The sequence below is a fragment of the Schistocerca nitens genome, chromosome 2 (genome assembly GCF_023898315.1).
Source record: "Schistocerca nitens isolate TAMUIC-IGC-003100 chromosome 2, iqSchNite1.1, whole genome shotgun sequence".
NCBI classification, from domain to species: domain Eukaryota; kingdom Metazoa; phylum Arthropoda; class Insecta; order Orthoptera; family Acrididae; genus Schistocerca; species Schistocerca nitens.
In genome coordinates, this window is record NC_064615.1 from 752,765,043 (window position 1) to 752,783,849 (window position 18,807).

General features: G+C 39.9%; 1 protein-coding gene across 1 annotated transcript in view; it reads left to right on the forward strand.

Annotated features, from left to right (window-relative positions):
- The first annotated feature begins 16,114 nt into the window (after nucleotides 1–16,114).
- Nucleotides 16,115–18,807, forward strand: part of LOC126236979 (organic cation transporter protein-like) — a 306,544-nt gene continuing 303,851 nt past the window's right edge. The window contains exon 1 of the mRNA XM_049946697.1: nucleotides 16,115–16,245. The gene's annotated coding sequence lies outside the window, so the exon portion shown is untranslated. The remainder of the gene's footprint in view (nucleotides 16,246–18,807) is intronic.

Genomic DNA, 18,807 nt, shown 5'->3' on the forward strand with positions numbered 1-18,807 from the left:
ATTTTGTATATTGATCAGACTGAAATCGGACATAGATTGTCCTAGAGTGAGCAGTTTTGAAAGCACACATACAATGTCACTATTGAAATTGGAAAACAACACTAATACACTTGGGATTAATATAGAACTTAACTTTACTGGTCAAATCTGATCAACGCATTTCAAGGTTTGAAAGAATGGACAAGACAAGAGGGGGGGGGCCCTGAAACTGTTATGGTCGTTATACTGAAACTGTTAAGTACTGAAGGCAAATTAACACTCAAAATTATCAATCTATGGATAACTACTCCTCTGCCTTACTTCTGAATAATTTAACTGTCATTAGTTCTGTCTCAAATTAATTAAATAGCATCGCTAACTCAATTCAAACAACTCTCTTCCAATTTAGTCATACTTTTGTTCTTTACCAACATTTACAATAACACACAGACTTTTTAAACTTCTTTATAGCATAGATTGATCTACTGATAATTCTTATTAACACTGATTTTTAAACTTTCAGTTCAGGATACTCGGGTTGCACAATACGAGGTAAGGATCCTGTCTAGGTCAGTGATCAGGATAAGTCATGGCTAAGGCAATTCTGGTAAAAGTCACGTTATTATTGAACAATTAGAAACAGTTTCGACACTGGTCCACACAGATACACTTCTAAAGATGAAATAAATGTTTGACCTGTGCAAGTCGGTGCGGCGGTTGGCGGGCAGCGAGATAGCGGGCAGCACGGCACACATACAAGCACGGCTAAGGCTCACACTACATCGGCGTTTTCCATCTTCTTAGCGCCGTAATCTTTCCAACTTTGTGCCTCAGAATATAGCCATGCCCAGTAGTCGTCGGAATCGGTGCATCCGAGGCTCAATGGAATTCACTCTTCCTGGGTAGCCGCCTCGGTACAGTACATGTTCCTCTGACCGAGTTACAACTCCGACTCTTACTATTGCTCGCCTCCGACTGACTGACTTGAGCCCGTTGTGCCGAACCGCGCCCAGTGTGCGTTTTCCCGCGCTCGCCTGCCTCCGCCTTTTCCCGATCCCCTACAGGTAGGGTATTCACCACAGGTTTTCTACTACACATATCCTACTGCATTACCTACGTATGGACCAAGTGTTTAAATTACAATTTTCACATCTTACAATAGTTTTAACAATAGTACACTTTCTTTTGATTATCACATTATTTGAAATCCAACATAAATAATAATATTCCTTTCAAAAGTTGCTCACTGTTTCTTTAACATGACACGAAAAGAGAAAGAAATAAAATCAAACATTGTTCACACTAATTTATCGAAATTCATACAGAAAAAAATTATTATATGTACAGTTGTCGTTACACATGCCCCTGTTTCCAGTCCAAATTTTATGGGAACACTAAATCCTCAAATTATACAGTGGTTCTGAATGTTTGCTTAAATGTTCAAAAGGTTTTACACTACATATGTCCTTCTACTTACTGTACATAGGTTTACACTCTTTTAACACATCAAGAATAATTATTTGTTATTTACTCCAGTGCCTTTTGCACAGTCCAGCTTCTCATCATAACATTACTAAAATAGCAATTTAATCTTTTTTTCCAAATTTTTCAAAGAAATAATTTAAAATTCTCGAATAATGCATTTAACTACAAAAACAATTGCATATTTTGTACACACTATAATGTAATTTGTCGCTGCTTGCTTTAAATAGCAGTCCATTTCCTTACTTACTAAACAAAACATACACACATATATTCAGAAAATTCACTACACATATTTGCTGCCTATTATGCGGATTTGGGCAGTCCGTTTCACTTCATATTGTCACATCTCCTGGATCACATTTATAATTTTCCATCGACTATTTATCTGCCCTCATTGATATTTGGCAGTCCTTCATATTATGGTTCATACACCGCCCATTTTCATTTTTGACTGTCTCCTCTTTTATCTGGCTGATAGCATTTATCCTTTCATTTCAGTCCTTTTCTCCATACATTTTTACAGTTACAGTACAATTGGTAATCTGAAACTCACATAACTACATTAGCACACTTTCAAAGGTATACAGACATTTACAAAGATTAGTTACATTTAGAAAAACTTGGGTTCAACATAAGATACAGCACATTTACTGCCAGTTTCTTTCTGATTATCCTTATATCACTCATTTCTAGGAACATACAGTTTCAGGTCCACAATATTTCTTACACCTAAAGGTCTTTTGGATTTTGGGTAGATCAGGTAGTAAGCATTGTCGTGTGGAATATTCTGTATTATATATGGTCCATTATAAATATATTTAAATTTGCAAATTTCATGGTTTAGTTCACTAGACTTTTCGTGAGTTTTTAAAAGAACATAATCTCCAATTTTAAATTTTGAAATTTTTAAATTTTTATTGTGTCTTTTAGATCTAGATTCAGCTTTTTGTTTTGCCCTTTTTATCACCAATTCTTTCTTTTGATCCAATCCCAAACTTGTACAAGGTGGAAACTCTAGTTTTTCTTCAATTAAACTTTTACTACTTCTGCCTAACAAAATTTCTTCCGGTGGAAATCCTGTAGTTTCATGATGTAATGTGTTCATGACATTCTCAAATTCCGATATAAATCTGCCCCAGACTCTAAATCAACAAAACAACAATTCACTTTCAGGTAACACTGAGATACAGTAATAATAAAGTCATGCATAATACTAATAATATATACAAATACAGTATCCTGCCCCCAGTCTCTTTATTAACGAGGCAGTCTTTTAGGGTTCATTAAACAGTCACTTAAGTCTGGTGGCTTTTTAGGCCTCTTATTTTCTACATCTTTCACTAAACCATTCAGATCTTGCCAACGTTTCGTTTCATCAGGCGACTTCTTAGGTTTTGAAATTTCGAAGTCTTTAGCAAGGTACAACATTCCCTGTTCTGCTATTATTTTATCAGGTGGTTCTTTTTGTTCCTATAATTCACACTCCTTCAAAACATTTATTAAGGCGTGCCCCAGTATAGAATCATCTGGAGGTTCCTGCAAATTATGCCCCTGTTTTACATTACTGAATAATTCATTCGGTTCTTTCCCACTTCTATTTTCTGTATCTTTCTTTGGAAAAATGTCACTAATTTTCTCATACCCTCTTTCAGTAAAAGTATATTCACTTTCGTTTACACCTGCAAATTCATCTTCACTAGAGTCATCACTACTGTCTTCCTCAGCATCAGATTCACTTAAGTACGCTACTTTTGAACAATAGGGAAAGTTAGTATATTCATTTTCGTCTGTTTTTGCGTACCTTTCATCATCTGAACTATCGTCGGAATCCGACCATTCCGGATCGCTTTCAGGTTCTAACATAAAAGCTTTTCTGAGACAGGCACTAAGTTCCTCCTCTATATTGTCGTCAGGCTTGGATTGTAACTCAATCTCCTCTTTTGGCAATACGGCCTCATCCTCAGCTTTATTCACATCCACTGTGACTTCATATTCGGTGTAATCCTCGTGGACTTTAATTACTTTCAGGTAATCATCTGCCCCTTCTCCACGGTGCCTCTCGGTAGCAGTTTGTACTTTTGGCGGACTGTTAGCAGAAGTTATTTCTTCGTCAATGCTGAGGATTTCATCCTCCAAATCCTTCCTACCCTTAATCTGCGTCCTATTGGCAGCACGCGTACTTTGCGCGGCGCTATTTATTCTCTCCTCTTCCAATTCGGGCCACGTCACCTTATCGACGTCCCTACTATCTCCTTTTCCACTAACTAATTTCTTTGCCTCATACTCCTTCTTAAAATCCTCCCACTCACATTGCTTTAGGCCCTTGTACAGATCGTCGATCTGCACCTGCCAATCAGTTACTTCTGCTAATTCATCCTCGCCTTTTCTCTCATTGTAAACACTGCTAACCGCACCTCTCTGTGTATTCACAGTTTCCTTTATCGTTTCCGTTGCCTCGGAATTATCACTCGTAAAATTTTCATTAGCTCTGACGGCTATGTTCGTATCTACTGCTGCCGTATTTCTAGCGGCTTCTTTCCTAACAGATGTTCTGCTAGGCTGGGCCGTTGCCCTCTGATGCTCCACTCGCCTGTTAACATGTAGCGTTCTGTGCGGCAGAAATGACTCATTCTGGCTCGCAGCTGACGCTTGTTTCGCCACAACACGTCGCGGCGTTCCGTGCCTGTCCCTAGCCTGTCTCATTACATTACGGTCGGTCCGGTATCTTTTCTCAAATCGGGGCCGGTATGTATTGTCTGCTTCCGTTTGGCCCGCAACGTTCGCGGAAATTAGTTTCCCGCGTCGTTATTACTTTGCGCGGTATACCCTCTACCGCGACCTGAATAATTTCCTCTTCCTCTACCTCTGCCTCTACCTCTTTGTAACATATTGACGCGAAATCCATCGCCGTCATTTCGTTCGTCACTGTTTCGGTTATTACGGTTACCAAAATTTTGATAATTGGCACGACTTTCGCGCCAATGGTCTTCGTCTTCGACCCTTTCTAGAAATGCTTGGAAGCTACGATGATTGCTTCCCACATACCTCTTTGAATCCTCCGGAAGCTTTTTATATAGCTCCCAGATAATTTCCGAATCTAATCTTCGGCCTCTTAAATGCGTCAGTTTCCTGTACCAATACTCGCAGAAATCTTTCAAAGAATTCCTGCCCCTATTATCACGCTGTTTGGCCATGATGAACTCCCGCCATAAATGGTCCTGCTTTTGTTCAGACCAATATTCTTCCGTAAATCTCTGCCTTAATTCTTCGAACGTCATTCGTTCGGTATTTAAATTTATTCCCCAGCGCTTAGCATCACCTGCTAAGGCGCTAATTACAACATTTATCTTTTCCTGATCAGACAAGTGCTCAGGAAATACTCTCTCGCAATTTTTAATGAAATCTAACGGATGCCACCCGTTATGTTTCTTGGCTGGATCGAAGCGTTCCTCGCCTTCTAACAGCTTCGTAATCGGTGTGCCATTACATACAACACCAGGCCTATCTTTAATTTTACTCTCAAGGTCAAAAATTTTGCCTTGAATTTTCGAAGAATTTTGTTCACATTCGGTAACTCTCTCGCCTAAATCTTTTTCAGTGTTTGAAACTGCCCTTTTCAACTGTGAAATTCCGTGTTGACATTCGTTTACGATCTCAGATTTAAGACCGAAAACTTTTTCGTCTACTTTTGTTTCTACCAGGGGCTCTACTTTCTCTTGGATGTTGAGAATTTCAACATCGAACCTACCGTTAATGTTTCCAATTTCCTCCTGCATAGTATCCATATTTTTGTTAATGGTATCAATTTCAAATTTCAGAGTATTTACCACAGAACTTAAATTACCCACTTTTTGTTCTACCTGTTCTATTTGTTTACTAATTTTAATTCCCTGTCCTTCAACCTGTGCTTTAATTTGATCCACCTGTGTTTTAAGTTGCTCGTTCTGTGTTTTGAGCTGATTTCCCTGTATTTTGAGTTGCTCGTCAACGTGCGTTTTAAGCTGATTAACCTGATTGCCGACTTGTTTTTGAAGTTGCTCATTTTGTGTTTTGAGTTGTTCACTCTGTCCTGCAATTTGTTTGGTTAATTGTTCAAATAAGTCGTTCATGCTTAAAATTTTTACACTGTTTTGTTCTACGGAATCCGTGTGTTCCGGTTCTACTTCAGAAGTTTCTTTCGGTTCTTTCTTTATCTATGGTGAATCAAACATGTCAGTGGATTCGTTCACGTACCCACTATCATCTACTAAGTCACCCTCTACTTCCTGTTTTGTCCCTTGCTGTGTTCGAGACGATCTCGACATTTCAATCTGTTCGTTGACGTGTTCATGGTACTGTATGTACGCCAATTGTCTTCCGCTAACGCCGCGTAAACTCCTGCTACTGCCAGCCGCATTCTCCATTTCGCTTGGCGCATCTACCCTGCCTACGTTTCTGTCCATACTAAATGTCAACTACACCACACTATTATACTTGACTCCCACTGCAGTTTATTTTACTGACTATTATTACAATTCGTGCCACTGAACATCCGCTGTTCGGTATTTACATTTATTTGTAACCGACAACAACTGGATGTCCTGTCACCGGGAAGCCACGTGTAACGCTACCGCCCTTTACCGGACGTACGTTATCTGTATAAAGCCTGTACTGTAATAAGTTCACGGGTTTCACCTTATAAACAAGGATTTTAGTACATAAATTGACCGCGTGTACCTAATAGAAGCAAGATCGGACTTGTACTCAGTAAATAACTACAGTGATGCATCAAGCAAATGTAAAGTATAATTGCTCGTTCGCATGGACAAGAAGTATACACAGTAGATGCTACCTATAATTATTAATTCGGTCGCCAGCCTACTTAGGCAATGAGTGAGTTTTTCCTTGTACAAGTGGGTGTATGTACAAGCATAGTAACCCGTAGTAATGATGCGTTATATGGCAAAGTTTGTAACCAGAAAAAGCCACTGAACTAAAGTTTTCTCTTTTTGTACTAATTTGGACGAGATAAATTCACACAACACCACACAGCAATGATTACTACGAACTGCATTTTGTATATTGATCAGACTGAAATCGGACATAGATTGTCCTAGAGTGAGCAGTTTTGAAAGCACACATACAATGTCACTATTGAAATTGGAAAACAACACTAATACACTTGGGATTAATATAGAACTTAACTTTACTGGTCAAATCTGATCAACGCATTTCAAGGTTTGAAAGAATGGACAAGACAAGAGGGGGGGGGCCTGAAACTGTTATGGTCGTTATACTGAAACTGTTAAGTACTGAAGGCAAATTAACACTCAAAATTATCAATCTATGGATAACTACTCCTTTGCCTTACTTCTGAATAATTTAACTGTCATTAGTTCTGTCTCAAATTAATTAAATAGCATCGCTAACTCAATTCAAACAACTCTCTTCCAATTTAGTCATACTTTTGTTCTTTACCAACATTTACAATAACACACAGACTTTTTAAACTTCTTTATAGCATAGATTGATCTACTGATAATTCTTATTAACACTGATTTTTAAACTTTCAGTTCAGGATACTCGGGTTGCACAATACGAGGTAAGGATCCTGTCTAGGTCAGTGATCAGGATAAGTCATGGCTAAGGCAATTCTGGTAAAAGTCACGTTATTATTGAACAATTAGAAACAGTTTCGACACTGGTCCACACAGATACACTTCTAAAGATGAAATAAATGTTTGACCTGTGCAAGTTGGTGCGGCGGTTGGCGGGCAGCGAGATAGCGGGCAGCACGGCACACATACAAGCACGGCTAAGGCTCACACTACATCGGCGTTTTCCATCTTCTTAGCGCCGTAATCTTTCCAACTTTGTGCCTCAGAATATAGCCATGCCCAGTAGTCGTCGGAATCGGTGCATCCGAGGCTCAATGGAATTCACTCTTCCTGGGTAGCCGCCTCGGTACAGTACATGTTCCTCTGACCGAGTTACAACTCCGACTCTTACTATTGCTCGCCTCCGACACATTATTTGAAATCCAACATAAATAATAATATTCCTTTCAAAAGTTGCTCACTGTTTCTTTAACATGACACGAAAAGAGAAAGAAATAAAATCAAACATTGTTCACACTAATTTATCGAAATTCATACAGAAAAAAATTATTATATGTACAGTTGTCGTTACAAAGTGTCTTAGTTATCGTCCTCTGTAAGCAGAGTTCTGCTGAAGTCAATGTACTTCCCTCATCATAAACGAAAGTGAAATGCCTTGCGTATAGATATCGTAGTTATTGCATACCTTACCGTGATCAAGAAAGTACTATAATGTAACGTATTGTTGTGCTACGGAAAAGGCTGTCTCATTGTAGCTATACCACAAAAGTTACTAGTAAAACATGTTTTACTTTCCAGAATAATACATAAAACTGTGCAGGCGTAAAACAGAAACACCGCAAAAGCAACATTGTAAATTGTCACTCATTAGTAGCGTCGTGATAAAATCGTGTAGCTGTCACATAAACTAACCACTGTGTCATCTGGTATCTCACAGAAAGTACTTTAAATCCAGAATGTATTTTCAAGTAAACCAAAATGTTGCATTAAAATCTCATTAGCAGTACTGGTACATGTTATAAGTGTGTAAGCCTTATAGTCGTTACGTAATCGTGCAACTAACAAGCAAGAATGTACACACAAAATAACACTGTGTCGTCTGTTCACCATAACAATAATTTCTGTTTAAAAATGTTCTCTTGGTTCTTGACTGTATATTTAACTTCAAACATTGTTGCATGTTAACAGTTTCTTAGTGTGACAAATTGTACTAGTAACGTGAAGCGAAAAATTTTATGCCAAAGACTAAGTTAAAAAGCAGATTATCTTTCAATAAACGGTTTTACATGTGAAATGTGGTGCAACTTTTACCCTTTATAGTGCACAGAGTTTCAACTTCAAAGCAATTATCATGTTGTATACGTCGGTAAGGAATGCTAAAATTTTTCTCAAGGTTAGCGTGTATGCTATTTTTCCCTGAGCCAGGCGGCGCAGGTGACTGCCTGCGGTGTGAGTCATTGTCTGCTATCTCTTTGTTGGCGCGCGTCGTTATTGGGATTGGGAGACCTAACTTCCACAAATTCACGTTGTCGAGAGTGGCCTGCTCTGTTTGAATACCACCAGTTCTGATGAAATTCTGGTCTGTCGTTATGATTATATCGTCAGTCGTCATGTCGGTAATTCCTGTAGTTTCTTTCTTGTCGGTTAAGTGGTGGAGAATTTCTCCCTGAATTATCACTGCACGGTGGACCGTTGCGTCTGAAGTTATTCTGTCTCCCATGATAATAATAGTTCTGGTTGCCATATTGTCTGTTTCTATGATTGTCTCTGTTATATTCATTACTACGGAAATGCGATCTTTCTCTGTAACCATTACTCTGCCAGTGGTTGTCATACGGGTGGTGTCTGTTTTGGTCACGATTTGTGTTGTGAGAATAGCCTTGTCATGTCCAGTTATTATTTCTTTCATCGCAGAATTGCGACGGATGTGACCTGTAATTGTTGTGTTCCTGTTTTCGTGTTCCGCCATTGTCAGTGTAAATTTCTAATTCTTGTAAGAGTCCCTGAAAAGCTTCAATGTCGTCTTTGCAACGTCCTTGGCAGGACGTAAATGTTCAGGTAATTTGATTAAGCAAATGCGGATGAGTTCTTAGGGGCTGTATGGGTTTGACAGGTACTGATTCTTGTGCAACATGTCTTCAAAATATTTCACAAGACTGGAGAATTCAGATTGTTCGAAATGTTTCATCATTATGATGCTATGTTTTACTCGGTCTTGTGTAGCTTGAGACCAATATGCTGAGAGGAAGGCATGATAAAATTCTCCTTCACTGTGGCAATCGTGAATGACCGATCGCATTCTTACATCTGGTTCATTCTCTAAATAGCCACACATAAATTCTAATCTGTGCTCTAATGACCAGTTGGGAGGAAAACAATGAGAGAATTGATGAAGCCACGCTTGTGGATGAATGTCGTTGCCGGAATTCTTAAATGTTTTGAATTTACGTGTAGTAATAAACAGCTTACAGTCAAAATCATCATGTCGGCGAGTCGCATATCGGTCATTGTTACGTCATGTCGGCAGTTCCATCTCAAAATTCGGTGCACCTTGCCAATTTCTTTCATAATTTCCGAAATGCCCTGTGTTATTATTTTGTGACTTTTCCGTATTTCTAAGTTCCTCTTCCCGTGTTGGAGCGCGAGTGTCCTCTGAAATATGTAATTCTTGTATTACCTGTGCCAACTGATCTTGTACTTCCAGGATTTCTCTTTTGTACTGTGTATTGATTTGATTTTGATTTGGTTTGAATTTTCTAATTTGTTCATACTCTTCAGTGTCAGTGAAGGCTACAGGTCTTGTGTCATTCAGCTCATGATCTCCCTTTGTAGATAAGTTATTTAGCTGATCCGAAAGTTCTACTACTTTCTCTGATAATGAACTAATTTCCTCCATGTGTCTTTCTGAACCAATTTTCAGAGTATCTACTGTGTCCTTTAAGTTTTCATGAGTTTTTGCAAGTTGCGTAACCAAATTGTTAGATGCAACTGAGTCAATTTTAGCTTCCAAGGTCTCATGATTTTCATGAACAATAGTTTGCAGTTCTTTTATGGCTGCTTCGTGATTCTGTAATACATTTTCATGACGCGAAAAAATAGGTTGGAAATGCTCACAAATTTGTGTTTTACCGTCATTACAGACTTTTTGACATTTCGATTCCATGTTATGTAACTCAGTAGTTAAATCTTCACGTGTTTGTTCAAGCGTGTTGTCTAACTTCCGAAGATTTCGTTCCATTGTGTCCAACTTTTGAAGATTTTGTTCCATTGTGTCTAACTTTTGAAGCTTTTGTCCCATTTGTTGCATTAATTGTAATAACAATGCACTGGTGTCTGAAACATGTTCCTCAGTGCTTTTCGGCAGTGAATTTGCACCGGCAACATTCACATTTTGACTAGCGGAAAATGTGTCTTGATTCATTTGAGAAAACGGTGAGAATCCAAAACCTGAGTCTACAGTATTTGCAATATTGTGTTCTGTCATTCCCGATTCCTGAGGCGAGCTGTTGCCGACCGATCGATCGATAATGCTTCCCTGTTCACTACCTGTTTCACTGTCTACACCATTATTTGACGCCCGCTCCATTTCCCTATGCACAGTTACCAAATTACTACTTTGAACATTAGTTAATTCATTACATGGTGGCGCTAACACACTGCTTTCGTCTTCACTGTCATTTCTCAGTTTACTTTGGAGCCTAGTATTACGTTTTTCTCACGCCGTTATTGTCACAATATTTCATACGAAAACACATAACAACACAATTTGAAGAGCAAAAATAAGAGAACACATTAACATAGCACTGAAAATAATATCTAGTTAATTGCAAGCGCAGCTGCGAAATACTTGGTGCAAATTTACATGCATGCCACACCTGTTTTAATGTACAACAATGAAAGACTGCAACTACAAAGGAGATTCTCTCTACAATTACGCGCTAGCAATAAACAAAATCTACACTAATTACACAAACTACAAGAAAAAATCAGAAGATTCCAGTGAGGTATCCTCGGCTAAGGGTCGACATATGAAACGTCCTCTTTGAACAATTATACATGACTGTGCTTAAACTGACACAATATTTTTAGCGCAACGCAATCTGACTTTCAATAATCCCTACAAAAGAAGGGCCCTGACTAACATTAAACTATACGTTTCACAAATCACTTACTCCACAAAAATCTTCGTTACTCAAACTACTGCAATACAGGGAGCGCCAATACTGCCAGCTAAACAAAAGATTCTAACTACTGAAGGCACTAACTACTGATAGACATAGTTAGCAAAGGAAAGATTTTGATAGAGAACAAACAATGTATTTACCTTAATAGTGTTCAAAAGTCATAATATATATAGCAGTTCATGACATCCATTCTTACAAATGTACTCTATCTGATGGACACAAGTCCAGATCATCCGCTCTCAGAAACCCGCCATCTCTCTCCTCACATCCACCACTGCTGGCGGCTCACCTCCAACTGCGCAACGCTACGCGCTGTTCACATCCAGCTGCCCAACACTACAATGGCAGACAACAATGCAAACTAGCCACAGACTGCACACAGCACAGCCATTGATTTTCATACAGAGCGCTACGTGGCGTTACCAATAAGAAAACCTAAACAGCCTACTTACAATATGATTCCAAACGCACCACCCGTAGCCCACAGCTGCCATTACGATTGTGTTGTGGTACGTCCATATTGGACTTGGTGGCAGCTGAAAGCTTCGTTGGTTAGTTATTGTTATTTTATTCATGAATTTAATGCCTCTCCGGCAGACGATTTCTACGTGTGCATCAAAAAATTAAAGATCAACCTGTGAAAGGGAAAAGAATTACATAGGTACGTTGGTATAAATATCGACGGAAATCAAAACTTCCATGCACATGTAGAAGGAAAATATGGTTATCATGCGCTTAATGTGAATCTTCAGGGAAGGTTCCAAGGAAAGCTGCGTTTGGTTTATTTTTTAATGGTGTTATCTTAATAGAAGCTAAGAATGTACAAGATGGAGAGGAACTAAATTAATCCTAATAAGAAAAAAAAGATTCTTCACCTATTTTATGAATCAGGAACTGACAACTGGTTCAAATGGTTCAAATGGTACTAAGCGCTGTAGCGCTCAACATCTGAGGTCAGCAGTCCCTTAGCCTAAGAACTACTTAAGCCTAACTAACCTAAGGACATCACACACATCCATGGCCGAGGCAGGATTCGAACCTGCGACCGTAGCAGCAGCGCCTAGAACCGCTCGGCAACACTGGTCGGCCTGACAACTGGTTTGAAATTTACTTACAGCGAAATGACGGGGGCAAATGTTTGTTTAGGAGAAGCAGCTGTCCCGTTTCAGTGAGGTCTGAGGACACAGAGAGAATTTACTGCTCACTTTTGCGTGATATGTACGATTTCCGGTAGTGTTCTCGGCACTAAATGGGGAAGGGAACCCAGTTAACTGATGAAAGACATGTGTTGTGTGTAATGGGTGACGAAGAACATAATGTCCAGAAAATTTAGGAAAAATATTAAATACAGGATGAGGTGGCTGGGGCGGGGTGGGGGTGAGTTAGGGGTTCTGGATGAAATATATGGGAAATCTCGTTAAACGAACGATGTCGTCAGTTACGATCGTCGGTGACTCAGGAACGTTGTGAATAGCTAGTCTAACAATCGAAATAAACTACCTGATCCGATAACTCCTATGGCCCACGGAATACGACGAGAAAATCAATTATCGTATTCCATGACGATGCATTTCCGATCTGTGGTCATCTGGAATATTTTGCTAGATGTCTCCTAACCACTCTAACCTTGTTATAACGGTTTTTTCTCCATCCTTCGCAGCTCGTAAGTCGATAACATATTGTACATACCAATATCATAAATAAAGACAGCCGCTAGGAACATTCCAAATGTAAATTGTTATTAAATAGAGATTAACCTCCAAAGATTCAGTATGGCGAAACGTATAATTCAAAAAACTTATTTATTTGTGTCCTTCACAACAAACTTCTCATATTATGCCAAACTATTTCATTAAACCAAACGTTGGTCATTTGTGGGTCTGAGGGGGGGGGGGGGGCGGTGTTAAAATTTTTGTGTTCTTATTTCAGTGTGGGAGTGCTTTTATTTTCATTTCTTTTTTCTCATGTAGATTTGGTAGCATCAGTTTTGCCTCGATTACTGACACAACCTGTTTTTCATTTTGCGCTCTGCATTCGTAATTCAGTATTATGCCTTCTGTGCTCTGTAGAAGTAAATGTTATTTTTATAGGTTTTGTACGTTGAGTGAAAATGTCTGCTAAAAGAAGATTATACCTATAATGAATGATACATTAAGCACTGATTCACGTTTGTTGAAAAAGATGGTGTCTATCTGGCACTGTGTGCAGCGTGTCATAATGCCCTCAGTAACGACTCATTGTACCCTGTGCGTCTGGAACGTCATCTAACAAACAGCTCACCCGGCATTGAAAAATAAACCGAAAAGGTTTCCTGTTAGAAAAAAAAGTTACTTAAATCGCATGAAACTGCACTCTACTGGAGTCTTTGACCAGGAAAATGAGAATTTTATTGAAGCATCACACAAAATTTCTCTGTTAATAGCAAAAAACAAATGACATATATTGGTGACACGTTACTAAACGCTTGCAGTCTTAAAGCAATCATAATTTAATAGATACAAAATTTTAATGTAAAAAACTTTTGATGTCTAGATCGCGATTTTAATTGGAAAGTGAAAGTAGAATGACTGGTTTCGGTTGCTTTCTACAGCCATCTTCATATCGTTCGAATTGTAAAAGAGCAGTGAATGTGTATTGAAAAACATCATCATTATCTGTAGTTATGTAATGACATGCATTCGTATTATTGGCCAACAAGACTATAACAGTACGCAGTTAAAATCTTCATCGCGAGCGAAGCAGATTGTAAGCCATATTCTCACAAGATGACAGCAATACGGAAGGAAAATGGCCAGATGCATTAGTAAAAATCACGTCAAATGCACACTGAAACAATGGGCGTGGTCACTGCTTCTTTACGATATGAACTACCGAAACTAGTCATCGTGCTTTAATTGTATACTGAAACTGACGTTCTACACATCAATTTTTTTACCTTAAAAGTTGTATTTAATGAATTACATTAAGAACGCCGTCTCCTCCTTTAAGTGTCGTTTTTGGAGAAGACAGCGAAAAGTGGACAAAACTCATCCTTCAAACAACAATGTGCAACGTTGGATCTGCCAGCCACTGTGGCCGAGCGGTTCCAGGCGCTTTCAGTCCGGAACCGCGCTGCTGCTACGGTCGCAGGTTGGAATCCTGCATCGAGCATGGATGTGTGTGATGTCCTTAGGTTAGTTAGGTTTAATTAGTTCTAAGTGTAGGGGACTGATGACCTCAGATGTTAAGTCCCATAGTGCCTATTGCCATTTGAACCATTTGAACCAACGTCGGATCGAAGAAGTGGTCCTGAATGTGAAAGAGCAGCCTAGTTAAAACACTATAGTTTTGTATTACACTACATTTGATTAGCTTCTCGTACTAAAGTGTGTATTGCAGATTACTGCCGAATAAAGATTTTCGAAAGAAGCCAAAAATTAATAAATAAATGAAGTAAATAAACATGGTGGACATGAGATCTTCTGGGGTTGCGTAGCTGGCACTAGGTAGAAAAGGTTTGGAACTGCTGATCTACGAGGATTGAAGCAGTCACTGAGGAAGTATGCATGCGACAAAGATAAACGACCAATATCTGTGAGGCGTTCTCAGTCGAATGCAGCACCTCTGGTGTCTGAAACAGATCAGTGTGGACGTGGCCCTCGTTCGTGTAAAAGCTGTTACTTTCGTTTGCTGGAAAAATGGTAAGTCTAATAACAAAGCGACGAACTGTCACGAAGTTTTACATGAAAGAAGTGTATGGTTTAAGCGTTTCCAAGATCGCCGAGAACAAGTTGAAGATAACTCATGCGTGGGACGTTTTTCGACTTCAAAAACGGATGAAAATATCGAAAAACCAGGTACCAGTGATATGATTGGATCTGACCGTCGGTTGCGTATTCGATCTATTAGTGGAACCAGGAACTGACAAAGAATGCTTAAGAAAAAATTTTTATTACCAGTTGAACATAAGAAAAATGCATGCGAAACTAGTGTCGAAAATTCTCAGCATCGAACAACAACCTCCTGAAACTGTTTGTACTGACTGTATGAATACCATTGAAAATGATCTTCATTTCTCGGCAAGAGTGATAAAATGTGACGAATGTTGTTTTTTCACTTATGATCCAGAAACTAAATCCCAATCCATGCTTTGGAAGCACTCAACTTCACCGAGAGCGAAAAAAAGCTCGAATGATCAAGTGAAGATTCCAAGCGACGATGACTGCTTTTTTCTATATTCATGGAATTGTGTGTCTTCACTGGGTTTCTGGAGGTCGAACTATTTATCAGCATCACTACCTTGAGGTTCTTACTCAACTCCGTGAGACAATGAAGAACTAGTCATGGGTTCTGCATCAAGACAACGCACGGGCTCATACCGTGTTATCTTAAAGAGGTTTCTAGCGAAGCACAGCATCTCAGTGATAGACCACCCACGTTGTTAGCCTGACCCACCCACGTTGTTAGCCTGACCTAGTACAATGTGCATTAAAAGGAACAAGATCTCAGTCCGTTGAAGGAGTGAAAGAAAAAGTGATGCGCATTATCATGGAGCTCAAAACACAGAGGGAGACTTCCAGCACTCTTCCCATCAATGGAAAATTCGTACGGACCGTTTTAGGGATGTAGGAGGGGAGGATATTGAGGGTGGCAATATGTATGTTTTTGAAATAAGACCCGTTATTTTGATAGCCACACCTGTTCTTTCGGCAAGTGAAGCACCGCGGCCTTAATTGGGTTTTCGCTTTCGGACCTGAAGCGTATCGTAGACACTTCCCGTTCCGGTGAAGCGAGTAAGAGAACGTCAAGGTCTGAGCCAAGGCTGGCATCGGCTCGGAAGGCAGGGCAGGGCAGTGTGTGGAGTCGCCGCGCGGCCAGACGGCCTCTCTCCGCCGCAGCGAGGAATGCCACGTGTGCGCCAGCCGCAGCTGCCGCCACACACAAAGAGCGCTGCAGCCGCCGTCACAGTCGGTGTCCCCTCCCGACCTGCCTCGCGCGACCGCGGCGTGTCGCACAGTGTGGTAAGTTGACAAGCCGGCGCATGTGCCTTGTCACCAGTCAACCTCATTCCTGCCGTCCCACTAACACACACTGTCTTGGAAGGGTCGCAAATTTGAGACAGTATGCTTCTGTACTCCAGAGTAACGTGTCAGGTGTGTGTGTGATTTTTCTGGATGTCTGATGACCGCCTACGCCGTGTGTATATAGTGTTTTGTTGTGCTTCTCTTGTTACAGCAAACAATGCTGCAATTCAGTGGACTCGGCAGTAGCAAAACTCTGTCCCATGTGTTTCTTGAATTGATGAAAACAGTCGAGACAGTTTCTCACTGTCGTCTAGGAAACAAAATAGGAGCTTATGGACATTTTGACCACGCACGTAGCATGATCTGGAGCAGTTAATTCCGCGACAATGCTGCTGTCCTTTTCCCGCTGCCATCAACGTTGGCACTACCTTTTTAGATAAAGTTTGCAGTGACAAGCTGACCTCTTGCGCGGTGCGATACATAGGTCACGTTAAGAGATGATATGTTGGCTGTTAAAGAGGCTTACGAATGTGTCATGTTGATAATCTTTTAAATGTAATATGTAGGCAGCAACTTGTCGATTACCCGAATTAATGCGGACCCAAGATTTTACGGATAACTAAAAGTCTCACAAAATCGTAAATACAGTTTTGTTACGGGAAAATTGCTGTCACTGTACTTCCAAAATATTCTACATTTGAAATGTGAAAGTCCACTGCATTATTTACGCGTCATTCGCCGAAAATTGACAGTTTATTTACATTACAGCTAGAACACACTGCACTTCGTATCTCTTGCTTCAGTGCACTTTCGGCGACGTATTGTCCATTCTTTTTATATGTTTCAGTTGTTCACTCGCTTTTTCCTGACGACTGCCCTCATTCTCGGGGGGAGTTAAAACATCCATACATACAAACGGATTTTGTTCTGTGTACTTTAATAACGGATCAGTGGATTTCAGCGTCTCGTTTTGTTTGATGAATTGTTCCTCAATCATCTTGTTTTCGCTCTCTTGCTGCTCCGAATATACTTTGTTCATTATATCCGCGCTACTTAGGTGATCTCATCCCGATTCACAGAAATCGCTGTTTAAGTACTAGAGTTCCTTTTTTATCCTCACTCTTGCAACCTACGTCCTCATAACCTGCAGTATGTATTCTAACCGAACATATTTGTTCTAATTGTAACAGAATACGCAAACAACGTTTTTTATTGTTTCAAACAGCAGTAAACTATACACGGATAACTTGCAGGCCGAATAATCTGCACCTGGGTAATCGGAAGTTTGCGTGCTCCCTCTCTCTCTCTCTCTCTCTCTCTCTCTCTCTCTCTCTCTCTCAAAACATACACACACCGTGTGTTCCCGAGAAAACCTGTTCTTTTTTTTTTGCTTTATTCTGAAATTTTAAGTGTGTTTTTTAAGACGTTAATAACAAAAATTACTCCGCCGAAAACCTCTTTCGCAGTGGTTTTCTAATGCTTCGATAGCTGAAATATGCGGGACCAGGTGACGTCATAGGGTACTGACTTGATGAATAGTTATTTTTTTGCTAGCATCACCGGTCTAAGCCGACAACTTGAATCGTACTCGACAATACTTCCGCCTGACCAAACTATCTCTGCGCTGTAGCACTGGTTTTTGTGAATTACTTGAATTGCTGTGTGCATCTGTCCGCCTCTACATCTATACTCAACAAATCAGTATAAAGACACTAAGTGGTAAATATGAAGGAGATTTCTCATTTAGTTTCCCAATGGAATGCGGGAAAAAAACTGTTTCCTTGCCTCTGCGAGGCTTGTTATAGTTTTAACTTTACCTTCATTGCACTTTTCGTAAGGCGCACATAAAATTCTGGAAAATACTCGTAGAATCCTGCCGCTAACCAGTTTTCCTGCTTCTCTAAACAGAATTTCGTAAAAAATTAACCATATTTCTTAAAGTGAGGGCCAGTTTAGATGTTTCAGAACTTACGTTTCTGCGAGCAAGTAAGTCTTCTAAATCTAATATACTCTGTTCCGGTGGTTAGGATTACCTACTGTGGTTATCAGAAGCTATTGCATTTCTGTATGCGCAGCATAGCTATTTCACAAGCAACCTCTTTCTTAGATAAGTTACATCTTGCCCATTATTCTATTGATGAATCGAATCCTGCCATTTTCAATGCCATAAAACTGGTACAAAGAGTCATTTCCCTTTCATATCCCCATGTGTATTCCCAGGCATTTGTATGATCCTGCGTGTGTGTGTGTGTTGGGGTTTATGGGCGCTCAACATCGAGGTCATCAGCGCTTGTATGATCCTAGAATCAGATGTAACTATATGGCGTGTCCCGAAACGGACTGAAAAACTTGTAAGGATGTTGCAGGGTAGGTTGTGCTGAGAATTAATAGTGAAGTAAAAATTCGATACGTTGCGCCGTTTCCGAGTTAAATAGCATTGAACGCAGCCAATTAACCCACTGCGCGCGAAAATTCAAGTGGCCCGCCAGACAAGAGCAACACACTGAATTTTTTTCTTAACTATTACTTTGCAACACAACGCACCCTGCGTTATTCCTC